This window comes from Miscanthus floridulus, chromosome 5 (assembly GCF_019320115.1).
Source record: "Miscanthus floridulus cultivar M001 chromosome 5, ASM1932011v1, whole genome shotgun sequence".
Lineage (NCBI taxonomy): Eukaryota > Viridiplantae > Streptophyta > Magnoliopsida > Poales > Poaceae > Miscanthus > Miscanthus floridulus.
The window spans coordinates 42,693,751-42,707,487 of record NC_089584.1 but is presented as its reverse complement, the minus strand read 5'-3'; the positions used below and the strand labels follow the sequence as shown (position 1 = coordinate 42,707,487).

The following is a 13,737-nucleotide window of genomic DNA, read 5'->3' as shown; positions in this document are numbered from 1 at the left end:
ATCTTGGTTCGGCCCGAGCCGCTCGTGTATAGGCGGTCGGTGTGGAGTGGGCACCAGGTCATACCGGGACACAGATGTAGCCTCCTATGCCGCGCTTAGTGGCTGTAGCGATGAGTGGGTGGAGTGATTTGTCTAATGCGTCCCCACTCCCCTGGTGGGGAGAGAGGCCATGAGTCGGTGTCATGATGTGGAGCTCTCCGCTTGTTGAACGGCGGCAGTCTCCACAAGGGACTGGAGGTTCGGGTGGATCACCTATTCCTAGGGATCGTTCGGCTCGGGAAGGCCGCATAGAAGCATTGTCACAGCGGTGATGTTCTGATCGGCCCGAGCAAACTGTGGGGGATCGTTCCCCCATCCATGGTGTTGCGCTGGACCCGACGGGCATGACCTCAGGCGCCGCTCGCCGGTTTATGCACATGGGGTGCAGTGTGGTGCGTCGAGCGCACTGGCGTAGGTGACGGCTGGTTCAGCTGCTGTTGCCGTAGCTCCTCGCCATGTTTCCGTGTGAGCGCGGGGGTCTCCACACGAGGGTCCAGAGGGGTGTGAGTCTGCAAGGACTCCGCTACCACCGGTGGCTATCCCGGAGCGTCCACCATAGCTCACTCCTAGGACGGACGGTGGCTAGGCACCACGTCACCGATGCTGGAGCCATCACTCTCAACATCGTCATCTATGAGGTCAAAGAAATAGGTGGGAGCATAGCTCGCCATCCCCATGAATTCGGACGTGAGAGCAGGCGGCGTCGGCATCCTTCGGAGCCCCTGGGCGTACACATCCATGGGGGACGCGAGGCCATAGGGGAACCGGTCGCATGGTGGTCGCGACGGGGACAATGGGGTTCCTCCAGATAATCGACGGAAGATAGAGAATAGCAAGTAAATAACAGCATGTAGATTACTCACATCGGGGTTTGAGCAGAGAGTTTGCTCGGAATGAAGCGCAGGTGCCTCGTCGTTGAAGTCGTCGTGCTTCCCGAAGCCGATGGAGGGCGCCCCTCCGATGGGCACCAGAACGAGTGCCTCCTCATGGAGGTGTATTACGCCGAGCCGGTCGGCGACGAAGTCCAGGCTTCCAAAGAGGAAGGCCTAGGATGGCTCGAAGATAGGTGGAACCCGTATCTCGATAGGTGGGAGTGCGGGAAACTCCAGTGAGGCAAAGTGAGTCGTATCGCATGAGCCCGCCATGGTGAAGGTGGTGGAAAAGTGGGCCATCCGATGACCAAAAAGTGTTGAACGTACAACGTCTTCCCCACGGACGGCGCCAACTGTCGGTGCAAAAAGTGACCAACACGTAAATATTTGTAGTTTTGCCATACGTTGTGATTGGAGATGGCCTAGCACTCAATGACATAGGGTTTATACTGGTTTAGGCAACATGCCCTATGTCCAGTTTGAGTCAGTTGGTGACTTTATTCCTGAGCCCAGGTGCTCGAAGTTTGCAGTGGGGTTACAAACGAGGAGGAGAAAGATGGGGGGTACAAGAGGTTCGGTCAGACTCTGGTCAGAGCGACCGAGAGTGACAGGAACTCTGCTATGCGCTGTGTGTTCGAGTGTGTGCTCGAGGTTTGAACCTGGTGGTTCTGTTGTTGTGTACTAGTGAACTTGATCGATCTGAATCAACTTATCCGTTGGAAGAGAGCACATCCCCTTTTATAGATGAAGGGGTGGCCTTTACAAGTGAGAGGGAGGGAGTACGTTCGTTGCTAAGTCTTGCTACTCATGCCGGTGAGTACAAGATGATGGTAGGCGCCCACAATACTGTTGAATGTCAGCTGCATGTGGAAGGTTGCGTCGTCTTCTTCAGGTATGGCAGATGTTGATACCTGCTGTACTATTGATGCCGAGAGGCATGCAGGGGTTTTTTACCATGTTCGCCTAGCACGGTAAATGCCGGCGCCCACAACACTGTCGATGCCTCAGAAGCACATGGGGGGAGCCTTACCGTATTTGTCTGGTATGGGAGTTGATGGTGCCCACAACACTGTACGGAAAATGTCGGCGCCTACAACACTGCTTGCGTTCTGTCATGTCAGGGAGGTCACAGGGTATTGTCTTGCAGGTGCACAGGGTACGGTCCTTGGTATTGCGGTTGACTTGAGCGCGCTGCCTTACTTTCTCCGTCTATTTCCTGGTCCTTACCGAGCGGGCGTCCCCGGTCAGTTGGTCCTAGTCGGCTCTGATTGCGCCAGTCAGAGAGCAGCCATAGGCAGGGGTCTGGTGCATTCCTGGTCGGAGAAGCGGGCTGGAGTCGGAAGTGGCATTTTGGCCAGGCCTTTCGGTCGAAGATATCATCCGGAGGCGGGCTGGAGACCGAAGAAAGTGCTCCAGTCGAAGAGGTGGGCCAGAGTCAGAAGCAGGTGCCGTTCCTCCTCGGCCAGGCCTTCCGGTCAGAGATTGAATTGTCCTTCTGGTGTGTCGTCTAGGTTTTTGGGCCAGCCCATGAGTTGCTCGTTGCTTGCAACGTTGTCTATTGGGCCAAGCTTTTGTTGGAAAGCTGGTCCATGAGGGACCCTGGGTTTATGAACCCGACACCATGCGTAGTCCATATCGTATAGTATGGCATGAACCCTCTGGTAATCAAGTGCATTCGTGCATACTCAATTTGAGCCTATTTCCTTTGATTCCTGCAATCTTTGCATATGTAGAAGACAGGGTTCCCATTCCCAGCATGGCCTTTGACACCGGTGAGAAACTTGCTGACGCTAACCATGTATCGCTTGTCCGTTTGGGACCCATACATCCACTCTCGATCCATCTCTGCACAATAAAATATTGAGACAGTAATTAAAGAGAAATTAATAACAAGTGGAGCTTCATGAACAACAATTGTTGCTCGAAACAATAATTTATTCTACACTTATTTAATTTAGTGACCCCATTTTTGGAAAATATTATTGTACACTAATTATTGGAATATTGAAATTGGTAGCCTCGGCCATATAAGTTGAAAATAGTAGCACCATTAAAAAACAATTATTTCATAATAATAAAGAACAAATATTCTACTTCACGCTACATAAAAATGGAGACACTAATTAAAAAACACTAAAATTAGAGATATGATTATGTACAACAATGTAGCTCCAAACAATGTGTTGGTAGGTGGCACATGGATTAAATGAATCTACTCTACTCCTATCAAGAACTAATTATAGCATTGACCACCATGTAATTAGCTAGGAATTTAAATGTGTTCAAAGACACCAACCTTTTGGACGATGGATTCACCATAATTTGCTTGCAAGCCTTACACAAAGTCCAATTGAAAAAATGCTCTCTAGAATGGAGAAATAACTAGAATGAGAATCAAGCAATGTAGCCATCAAAACAACATTAATTAAGTAATAAAATTAAAGGAGTGGATGCTTGTTACTAACCTTAAAGAAAGAAGATCAGGTCATTCTTCCAAATCCAATAGCCAGCTTCATGGTGAAAAGCAGCCGCAATAATGGAGGGAGCGGCCCAAACGTGCACCTCTATGCTCGGGATGGAAGAGAGGATGGCGCCAGCTTTTTGTACTGTGATGTTATTACCGTCGGTTCTTGTCTAGAACCGACAGTGATAGCCCAACATCACTGACAGTTCTTGGCTAGAACCGGTAATGATAAGTAGACATCAAGCCACTACCAGTGCAAAGCCATAAACCGACAGTGAAGGTTCTTGGCTAGAACCGGTAATGATAAGTAGACATCAAGCCACTACCAGTGCAAAGCCATAAACCGGCAGTGATGTGGACCTTCACTGTCGGTTTTGGCCCAACCCCAATCATTTTCTGATTTTCAAGCTCAGAACTGACAATGAAGATACATCACTATCGGTTCACCCTAATCCGACAGTGATGAGGCCGGCAGTGATGTCCAGATCTGTAGTAGTGATTTGTGCCAAACTACTTGAGGAATTGTCTTTTCTTTTACCATATGATAAAAATATTTCTTTGGTATTTTCGATGGGGAGTGATTTTAACAAAGGACAACTTAGACAGGAAAACAGGTCAGGAAGCCAAAAGTGTTACTGTGATTGTAATGCAATAATTAATCGCATTTTTTTGTACTGCCAACATGCTAAGTCTATTTGGACAATTGTTCATATAGCCATTGGGTTAACATCACCTATATATCTCATATGCTTGGCAATTGGTTAAAGGGCATTGGGAAAAACAAAGATATGTGGTAATTTGGTGTACTCACAATGATCTTGATTTTGAGAAAAAAACAATATACTTGTTTTATGCAGGATACCTACAGGGGAGCCTATTGGCTACGGTTCTAGGGGCTGCCGCAGCATGAGGACACAAGATGGACTATCCATTTGGCTAGTAGAGCATTAGAGGTACGCTCTCTCGATCTTTGTTTGATTTTTTTTTTTTTTTTGTCCTTTCTCCCTCTATGTTCAGTTAATTAGCTTTTTTTGCGACCAGTGTTTAAATGAGCCTGTCTTTCATTAAGAGAGGGTAGCAATACGGTTACACAGCGCAAGCCACGGCTTACAACACTTAATGATGAACTGAAAAGGAATTGGAAAAGCAGAAATCTTAAAAGCGTGCAGAAAACCGTTTTGCGACCAGGAAGCTACGAAAGGGGCAAGTCGCCTGAACCCGCTCTGCTACGCATGCATTGCCTTCCTCGAAGATCTTTGGCCGAAGCCAAGCTGGCATTGTTGCAAACCTTTCGAACACTCGATTGTTCCTCTCTTTCCAAATGAGCCAGGAAATCAGCAGTCATTTTCCTCTAGACCAGTAACTGACCCACTGCCGTTAGTTTTTTTTTTTTTTTTTTTTTTGAGAATTCCCACTGCCGTTAGTTGATCTTGTGCTGGCTGCGGAATGGTGATGGCACAACGGAGCCTAGCCCAGACCTCGCGCGAGTAGACACATTCCACCAGCAGATGATTCATTATTGTCTCCAGACCCTGGTGGCAGAGGGCGCAAAGGTCGCACTCCTGTAGACCCCTTTTCTTCCTACGGCTTGCCATCCAACACATGTTGTGTGGATCGGGAGCCAAAAAAGAATTTGACATTTGACGGTGCCGAGGTTTTCCACAGCTCTTTTGCACCACGCAGCCTAGCCTAGCCGGTTTGATGAAGATTAGCATGTCATCAGCATAAAAGGATGCTCTGAAAATGATCCAGTTGTGACCGAGCGGCGAGAATAGTTAGTTCGTGTTCAGCCCGAATGATGAGTGCGTTAAGCACCTCCATCAACAGGACATCACAAACAACATCGGCAACAACGGGTCTCCTTGTCTCAGGCGTAACAACGGGTCTCCTTGTCTCAGGCGTGATAAATTTCGGCTCTGTTCGGCTATCATGATAAACCGGCTTAACCATGATATAGTATTTTTCTCTCCCAACAAAATCAATAGTACAAATCAGTACAAATGGCTTATAGATGAGCTGAACAGAGCCTCCTTTTCTGGGTCACCCATTAGCAAAATTCTGGTGCTTGCCGTTGATAGTACCAGCGTCACGCAATCTGTCTACCGCCTGCTGAAACCTACATGCTCAGAGCGAAAAAAACCGTATGTCTTGTGGAGCTTATCTCAACGGCCTAGGTTACCTAGAGATTCGTGACGGACCCAGCACTAAATGCAACTTTATCTTTGTTTATTGTAGTGGGACCCGCTGTGGTCAACGTCCGCCTCGCCTGATTCGAGTGTCTGCCTCAGTTTTCCGCATGGTGCCTGGATGCCTGGCTCTTTTTCGCCTGGCCTGTTCGCGCTGCACGGATTTGAAATGTCGTGGGAGAGCTGGCTGGACTCATTTGAACCCTTTCGTTCCGAATCGGAGCCATGGGTCAAAGCTGCTTCTCTCATTTGCAGCCTGGTCGGGAGGTCGTATCGTATCGTGGATTATTTACTGCTGGCTGGTTTGGTGTGAGAGAAAAACATTGTTCTCGGCTGAAAATTTACGATCGTTTACGAGCAAACGAACAGGCTCGTCAACCCTAGGTCCCCATTCCCTCTCGTTGTTCCTACCTTCAATCTCGCCCAACGGCGGCACCGTACTCCGGCGAGGGGCATCAGAGCCGACTCGACGGTGCAAGGATTCGACCCAGTGGCTTGAGTCCCGGCGAAATCGTCTAAATCTACTAAGCTGCCAGGGTCGGTGCTGGACCTGTGCAGTTCCCAGGAGAGTTGCTCGTGACCAAAATGGCATTTTTCTATGCCTTCTGGACAGTTGCTCGTGAGTCGTGACCAAACTAGTTGGATGTGCAGACCTTACAGGATTAGACCAAGCGACTTCTGGGTCGGTCAATCTGGCGGAGTACTCCAATTCCCACCAATGACGGAGCCAGGAAAAAATTATAGGTGGGGCGAATTTTAACCAGAAAATGAATCAAAAAGATATCGTATTCACAATGTACCGTATTCACATACTATAATCACACAAATCATGGCAAAAATGCTACGATCACACATGACGACGAAAAGTAGACGAGAAACAAAAGATGTTACCTCAAATTTGAAGAATAAACTAGTTCTTGATTAGTTGATGTTGATCCATACATTGCAAATTACAAATAAGTGAAATAACTAAGAATGGATGAACCTGTAGATTGAATGAATATCAATTAGCGTCTTAGCGAGTAACAATAAAATAATGGTAGCCCTCAATCAATAATGGACATCATGAGAAAATACTTACTAGTGGTGAAGGACTAAGAATGTTGATGACGTCGAGGGCTCTTTGGCAAGCTCACTCTTCGGGTTTTCATAGATTGAAACCTCTTCTTAACTTTACCAATACCAAGTTCCTTGAAGATCCCTTTCTCAATGTAGCACACTAACAAGTTATTGAGCCATTCATCACCCATCTTGTTCCGCAAAGCTGTCTTGATGAAGTGCATAGCTGAGAAGGCTCTTTCAACTGAAGATGTTGCCACAGGTAGGATCAATGCTAACTCAATGATGCGATAGACCAATGGAAAAAGGATATGTTTCTTATTTGCAATCATTGTTGTAGCCAAGCTTCCAAGGTCATGACAAGATTTGAAATCATCAACTCTACTCACATGAACAAGGAATGTCTCAAGTTCTTCCCTTATATTATCACGATCACGAATAGAGAAATCTTGATCATAGATCTCAGTTATCCGAGCAATCTTTTCAACATCAAACCTAGCAAAGTTCTCTCTTGGATCAAGACAAACAAATGAAACAAGCAACTAAGATGATACCTCATTGAAGCGATGATCCATCTCCATGATTATAGCATCAAGTGCAGCAAGGAAAGTATCAACACGGTAATGATGCTCTTGAGTGATTAAGTTGCCATCACGCCTTGATCTGTCCCATCTTGGTATTGCCTCTTCCATATTTGGTATTGGAATTTCTTTTACAACACAAAATGATTTGACCTCTTCCAATAATTGCTCCCAGCCTTCATTTCTTAAACTGATCAAGCGTGCTTTCACATCAATAAGCAATGACATGGCCTCAACAATGTTTTGGTCTTTTCTTTGAAAAAGAAGAGACAACTCATTTGTAATACGGAACACTTTCAACATCAACTTCATATTTAAAACAAAGGAAAAGCTTTCCATTTTGTGCACCAAACCACCGGCTCGGCTAGGATTACGTTCATCTTCATGAATCATGGCTAACACCTTGACTACAGAACCCACATTGACTCAATACGAAGTAATGTTATATAATGAGAACCCCATCTTGTATCTCCTGGTCTATGCAAGTTTGTCATTTGATTTCTTCCCCTCCCTCTTAGAATCTCACCACTCTCTAACTTTGCTATAATGGTTTCACGATGTTGTGCTTGTAATTTATCCTTCCTCTTACAAGATGCACTAGTACTGGTGACAATTAAACCCACATAGTTGAAGAAATCATCAAAAGAGGAGCAACAACTTGCAACGAAAACAATAACCAACTGTAATTAATGAGCAAAGCAATGAACATAGAATGCATAAGGGTTCTCATCACGGATCTGTTTTTGCAAACCATTGAATTCACCTCTCATGTTTGAAGCACCATCATATCCTTGGCCTCTTAGTCTAGAAATAGGTAAACCATGGGCAGCAAGAATCTCAGTCAAAGCTTTCTTTAGGGAACTTGATGTTGTATCTTCGACATGCTGCAGACCCAAAAATCTTTCCACAACCATTCCCTTTTTGTTCACAAATCTGCATAATGCATTTAAAAAATAATTACTAACCTCACAAGTCACCCAGAAACATAAAGCACTTCAAAAAAAAATACTAACCTCACAAGCACAGCCATTTGTTCTGCTATTGAGATATCGCGGGATTCATCAATTAGAACCGAGAAATAGCCATCCCCAATTTCTTCTTTTATTACTTCAGTGACCTCTTCAGCATAACTCCGTGTAATATCTTGCTGAATCTGATGAGAAGTCATGCGGGCATTATTTTGACATAACTCATCATATGCAACCCTCACATCATCATTCCTGTTTTTGTACCAATCAATCATTTCTAGGAAATTGCCCTTGTTTAGAGAGGTGCTAGATTCATCATTGCCATGAAAAGCATGACCCTGTGCAATGAGAAAGCTTGCAACATCTAGAGCAGCAGTCAAGCGAACTTCATAGAGCATTTCTGCTGTTTTGGTATTAGCATCAATCTTATGGGTAATACTTGCTCTTTGATTCTTAAAATCTTCGGCACATAATCTAGCTTTATTGTGGCAACTAGAAACTCCTCCAACATGGCCTGGAAATCCTCTATATGCATGTTTAAAATCATTAAACCTTGTCTTTGTGAAAACCACATGACCAAATTTCTCATGGTCGGCTTCTTGCCTAAAAAGATAACAATAGAAGCAAAATGCTGCATCCTTGGACACACTATACTCTAGCCAATCATGTTCCTTAAACCATTTTGGGAGAAATTGTCTCCAATCATTACCAACACGCTTGCGAGGAAAATTATGTCCAATGGGTTGTGTCGGACCTTTTAATAAATAAGCCCTTCTAACATCCGATTGAACATTAGGATGAAATCTTTCAATTGGCGTTCTAAGAGCTGGATTTGGATCAGCTACAATATGAACATGCGGGTCAAATTCTGTGATAAGGCTGATACCGTCATCTTCTTGTTGTTCTTCTTCCTGTGGCCGTTGTTGTGGTTCTGGTGGTTGTGCATCATCAACACCAATATCAACGTGTGCTAAATCTGTTGCTACAGACTGCATAGCTTCATTTTCTTGAACAACTTCTCCCGCCGTTGAAGTAGTGGCGTTGGCACTTTCATTAGTGCTTGGGCGGCTGCCAGTTGAACTTGAACCAACACTCAAAGTTGTAAAATAATTCTTCAAGTCTGCACAAAAATTACTTGTTATATTAGCATACTCTATTAGTGTCTTTCTAATAATTTAAGATGCTAATGAAGTAATGATTCGTGAACTGAAAAATCATAAAACAATAGTACAATACCATTTTTCTTGTTGTTCTTGCCAATGCTTGAACCTCGGCCTCTGCTTGAACCTCGGCCTCGGCCAAATCCAGATGTTGGCGGAGCTGCTGCACTTGCTCCTCTGCCGCTAAGCTGTCCGCGGCCATGGCCGGCCCCAGCGCCAGGCACCAGCTCTTGCTCCTCTCCTCCTCCCTCCATCGCCACTACAGACTGTACAAGTTTCTGAGTTTCTGACTTTCTGTGCAGAATGTACAAGTTTCTAAGAACTGTTACTTGTTCTTAGAAAATTCATTGCCAAGTTCCAACAAATAAGCTTCACTCCAAGAGGATATGCATATTTGGAACTGTTTTAACATGTGTATAGCATTGCAGCAGACTGACTACTACTGTACTACATCTGCAGATGAACAAAATTCATGCCTGATGGCTGATGCTCCACAAATAATAATTACAGGCTACAGACTTACAGAGTACACAAATGATACTCCACAAACAATTCAACCTACGGGCTCCCCACAAAAGTGATAATGCATTATGCGTCCATCAATTTCGCAAAACTAACTAATATATTCATCAGTTTTACAGAGGCAATAACAAGATGGAAGAGGAGCAGTACCAGATTACGCTGTTCTAATCTTCTTCCTTAACCACTTGAGTCGTGTACAGTCTTTCGCTACCCCTGTCCTCCTCCCTCCATTGCCAGGCGCAGCCAGGCAGCCAGCTCCAGCTCCTGCTCGGTGGCCGGCGGGCGGGCGGATGGGCAGTTGCCAGTTGGGCACCTCGGCGACTCGGCTAGTCAGCCCTGGCGGTGTCCGACAAGCGGACCGCGGATGGGCGCCGGCCGGCCGGCCGGCAGATGGGGTAGCGCCTGGCGGCGGACGGCGGCGACCTCGAGCGCTCGATGCCGAGTGGCGGTGGCTGCGCTCGATGCGGACAGGGGTAGTGGGCGGATTGGGAAATTGGGGATTGGGGAACTAGATTGGGCTTGGGCCCTTACTGGGCTAAACTAACTGAACAAAAAAAAGACCCAGTGATGCACTACACACAGGCTCTGCTCGAGCTCGTTGCCTCATTTCGTCGTTCGCCGCTGTCGCACAGAGGCTCGGCGCTGCCGGTAGCGTCCTCGCCTCCTCGGCAGCCGGAGATAGGCAAGAACAGGGGGTTCGGGGGTCTGAGGCTACGCCGCCGGTAGCTGGGGCGGCCGCCCCACCACGCCCCTAGGGCAGCTCCGTCGTTGATTCCCACCATGCCTGATGTGCCGCCGTATGCCTCTACCTCATATTCAGGTTTGCCCCGTCCCTTTCTGTTTTCTCGAATCTTCTTCTCTTTCCTCATCTTACTGGAATCCATCCACCAGATAGCACATCCCACTTCAAACTTTTATTAGATCCATGTATCTACTTGAATGAAATCAATTTTCGCCTGCACATCTCAACCCCTCGTCTGCTTCATTGTTAGGTTATACACTTTTTTCGCTCTTGTGTAAAGGGAAATACATATCCTCGCCACATCTGATTTGCGCCGCCAACAATCTCATGTTGATTTTGATTTTTGGCATACAGATTTATATACTTGTTCATTTTTGTTCCATTCAGCTAAGTCCATTAATATTCAGCATTATTTTTTCACCATTTTTCTTGCAGTAAACATTTAATTTAGTAGGACTTGGTCATTGGGTTGCTTTTTTTAGTTGCTGAGCACATCTTTTGCTTACTGGATTTAAGGAGACTGAAAAACTATACAATCATTAAACATAGCAAAAACTGCATGTCTTTGCTAAGCTGCTTTAGTTGCTAGTTGAGGCTGTCATCTTACTGGCTGTTCATTTTTGTTCCCTTCATATAAGTCCATTCATATTCAGTTGTTTGTTCACAAGTTTTCTCAGTGTAAACATAATTTAGTAGAACTTGGGCATTGACAGATAAGTACCAATGATGCTTTTTTAGATGTTGGGCAATTCTTTTGCTAAGAGCATCTCCAAGAGTTTGCTATCTCAACTTTGCATCCATATAATTTTGGCAAAACAAGAAAAAATAGCCTCCAACAGTTTGGCAAAACAACTTGGCATCAATAGCAACTTGGCAAATCTTCCCTCCGCGCGCGCAAATATACGCGCGCGTATACGGCTTGGCATCCGGGGCTCTTCGTTCTCTTAGCGGGGCTCTTCGTTCGCTTAGCGGGCCTTTTTGTTTTGTTAACGGGTTTTTTTTATTTTACCAAGTTAAAAATGCCTAACTCTTGGAGATGGATTGTTTTTTTACTTGGCATATAATTTTGGGAGTTGGCAAATCACAAGATTTGCCAAGTAAAATTTGACAAACTCTTGGAGATGCTCTAATTGGATTTAAGGCGACTAAAAAATTAGTATACGATCATTAATGCTAACAGCTGCATGTCTTTGTTGCTAAATAAGGCTAACATGTTACTTGCTGTTCACTGTTGCTCCATTCAGATTCAATTGTTTTTTTTTCACAAGTTTTCCCACTGTAAACATTTAATTTAGTACTATCGAGCTGAGCATGGGAGGTTTGGATGGTACACGTCACCTACCTAATGCTTACCGGGTGTCTGGGGAGGATAAGCCTGATCATAGTCTGGAAGTCCAAGTAATCAACTGCAGCATGAACTAACTGGAAAGGTACAAGTCTCATATCCATTGATCCATTGTGCCCGCTGGCTATGCAAACCATTAGTTTCTTTTCCTTTTTTGTGTCAAGGTGAATGCAAGATGCTAATGTTACATACAGTAAGCAATGTAGCACAATTGCACAAGCAAGATCGTCGATTTAAAAATGCCTCTAAGAGAAATATGCCAGTGATTTTGCTTCCCCCTTTTACCACAAAATTTCACTACCTCAACATAGATTATCAGAACTGACAAAAGCAAAAGAACTCCATACACACAAGTTTTCCTCTCTCTAAATGAAAATAACTCTACAACAATAATGTTGTCAGTTACATCACTGACCTGAATGAGAAGTGATTTTGATCTATACTTTTCAGATGATCTAAATTTATGTCCATGTGCCATGCTTTGGGTGTAGTTTTCTGATTGAATTATCAAATATAACTCATCACATAAGCTTTTAGCAAGAACATAAGTTGGGGATCCAGTTCCATCTTTGTAAGCTATAAATATCATTGGTCTTTTATTTCAGCACAGTAACAGGAAATATAATGATTGTTTCTCTTGCCGTGCATGTTTGGGAATTACCAGCTTGCTTGATTTTCTTGTTGCTTGACTATCTAATTTTAGTTTATGCAAAATAAAATAGAATCTATTAAGAATTATGACATTTTATTGAGAAAAGCTTGTGATCAACTACTGATTGTAGGAAGCAAGAGTACCCTTTTACATTTACATAAAGGTGCTTGTGCCATTGTGCTGAATTTGCTATTTTGGTTTAGCTTCAGTGAATATAGAAAAATATGATCTCATTATTTTGCTAAAGATTACCTAAAAATCTAGCTTACAAGCTCCTTAATTGCTGCTAACTGAATATATAACCAAGTAAATTTGATCACCATGTATCAGGCTCTGAAGCTGTTCATTTGTTCCATGCGATTTTTTTAACACTTTTTATAAACTAATTTTAAATCTAACACTGTTTTTTTTTCCAAAACTAACACTTTTGCTCGCGCCTATTTCCCTGGCGCGGCGAAACGCCTGTGTCGCGCCATGCATGGTAGCGCGGCGAGAGGGATGACGTGGCGACGACCGGGGCGCTGACCGGTGACGTGCAGGGTCTGTCGCGCCACCGATCTTGGCGTGGCAATGAAGCGCCCTGATCGGTGGCGCGGTAGAGTCGGCTAAAGGCCCGCGGCCTAGTCCCGCCGCGCCACGCCCTGCCCACCTGTCTGCCTGCCGCCGGTAGTGCCTGCCCGCTTGCCACGCCACGCACGCCTGCGCGCCATTCCCGCCGCGCCTGCCACGCCACGAACGCCGGCCGCCAGCTACGCCCGCACGTCGGCGCGCCACCCCCTCTAGCCGCCCGCTGCCGCCCTCACTTCAGTTCAACCCTCGCTGAGGTGAAATTTGTGATAATTTGAATACTCTAACCCTTTGCTTATCAATTTGTAACAGGATGGCCCCTCCCACGCAGCACCAGTTGTACCCCTACTTGAGGTGGAGTACGACGATTTGCATCGAGCACACTTCTTGACTTACACCGACGTAGAGGTGCACTTGCCTCCTTTGAGGCCCCGCACGCACACCAGGGTGCACCAGTGGGACGAGTGTTACGCGCCGTACATACGGCGTGCCGGCTTCCTCGAGCTTGTCCGTGTTATCAACTACGGTCTTCCGCCCCTTGATCCAGCACTACTTACTGCAGCGGTAGACAGGTGCGAGT

The 13,737-nt window shown here is 45.5% G+C and overlaps 1 pseudogene; it reads right to left on the bottom strand.

Moving 5' to 3' along the window:
• Positions 1-6,767: 6,767 nt before the first annotated feature.
• LOC136454564 (uncharacterized) lies at positions 6,768-9,531 on the bottom strand (annotated as a pseudogene).
• Positions 9,532-13,737: the final 4,206 nt, after the last annotated feature.